The sequence below is a fragment of the Lathyrus oleraceus genome, chromosome 4 (genome assembly GCF_024323335.1).
Source record: "Lathyrus oleraceus cultivar Zhongwan6 chromosome 4, CAAS_Psat_ZW6_1.0, whole genome shotgun sequence".
In the NCBI taxonomy this organism is placed as follows: Eukaryota; Viridiplantae; Streptophyta; class Magnoliopsida; order Fabales; family Fabaceae; genus Lathyrus; species Lathyrus oleraceus.
Window position 1 is genome coordinate 485,833,559 of NC_066582.1, and position 1,860 is coordinate 485,835,418.

Below are 1,860 nucleotides of genomic sequence, written 5' to 3' on the forward strand. Positions count from 1 at the left end.
GCACTTCAATTCCGTTGGGTAAGATCGAAAGCCGTCCAACGTCTATTTAAACTTAATTGTTTTAACTATTTCAGAAACAGCGAAAGCGCTTTGTTTAGTTCATTAGGAGTTTTTAACATTAAGAAGAAAAGAGATTTTAAAACTATTTTCGGACGCGTTTATAAGTTTAGAGTATGGTTCGTAAGAACCTCTTTTGGTTAAGAAATCCAGGTTATAATACTTTTCAACTTAGTCAAGATACTATATTTCTTAAAAATAGGTTTACTACTCTAATGCAATGCGCGCCTTTTTATAAGTGACAATAAGAGGGTTTGATTAGGGAGTACAACTCAGTTCTGAATATGCGAAAGCGACAGTTCCCGTTAAATTAGTTCTTTTCAAAGTAGGAAACATTGCCCATAAGTAATTTTATTAGCAAGTACTTGGATTATCAATTAATTATGTGAATTACATTCGACCCTGTCTTTATTAATTAATCTTTATTTAACACTTTAATTTTCAGTGCACACTCTGAAAACACCTATTTCAATTACCTTTGATAAACACTATAACAATAGATAACGATAGCTTGACACTTGGTCTCTGTGGATTCGATAATCTTTTATATTACTCTGACGCGTTCGTATACTTGCGAAAACCACGCATCAAGTTTTTGACGCCGTTGCCGGGGACCAATTTCGTCAAATTTCATTTTCCTGTTGTTATATCGTTTAGACTTAGGTTATTTCCCGCCGGTCAATGCGAAGAACTCGCAGCACCGGAAGTTTAAATTTAGTAAACCCTCTAGCGGAACCTGAACGTTACGCTCGCGCACGTTTATTCTTTCATAGAATTAAGAGAGCTATGGCCGAAGATCAAAACCAAAGACCTCTTAAGGACTTCGCTCAACCATCTAATGAAGAACCTAGTTCTAGTATAGTAAACCCAATCATCCCAGCTAATAATTTCGAACTTAAACCATCCCTGTTGCAACTAGTACAACAGAGACAATCCGCGGGTCTCGCTACCGAGAACCCTAACCAACATTTAAAAATATTTCTTCAATTAGCAGATACTTTTAAAACCAATGGAGCTTCTCCTGAGGCAATACGTTTAAGATTATTTCCTTTTTCCCTCAGAGATAAAGCCCTATCATGGTTAGATTCCTTTCCACCCAATTCCATTACGACTTGGGATAACCTTAGAAGAGTTTTCCTTGCTATATATTTTCCCCCGAGTAAGACCGTCGTTCTTCGAAACCATATAACTAGATTTACCCAGAACCAAGGAGAATCGTTGTTCGAAGCTTGGGAGAGATATAAAGAGTTCTTACGAGCATGCCCACATCATGGTTTAGAAAATTGGTTAATCATTCAAACCTTCTATAATGGACTTCATTACAACACAAAGATGACCATCGACGCTGCCGCAGGAGGTGCTCTGATGAACAAACCTTATCCTGAAGCTAGTGCCCTCATCGAAGATATGGCTCAAAACCATCAATCATGGGGAGTCGAACGAGCGATAGTTGAGAAGAAGGAAGCCCAAGGAGGAGTGCATGAACTAAGCTCTATAGACATTATGCAAGCTAAAATGAACGCATTCGCCCTCAAAGTCGAGCATATGTGCATAAACCCGAATACTGTAGCCGCGGTTTCGTCGGATTATGAGATATGTGGAACCAAAGGACACCCATCCGCAGAATGCAGTCTATTAAACGAAACCCACTCCGAGCAAGTGAACTACACCCAAGGGAGCCCATACTCGAATACCTATAACCCTGGATGGAGGAGTCACCCGAACTTCTCCTATAAAAACAATAACCCTATTCAAAATAATGCACCTCCGAGACCTAGTTATCAATCCCCTAGATCAAATCAA

The 1,860-nt window shown here is 39.1% G+C and overlaps 1 non-coding gene across 1 annotated transcript; it reads right to left on the reverse strand.

Moving 5' to 3' along the window:
* Positions 1-1,227: 1,227 nt before the first annotated feature.
* LOC127077688 (small nucleolar RNA R71) lies at positions 1,228-1,334 on the reverse strand. The gene has a single exon (XR_007787472.1). It is a non-coding gene; the product is annotated as a small nucleolar RNA R71 (small nucleolar RNA).
* Positions 1,335-1,860: the final 526 nt, after the last annotated feature.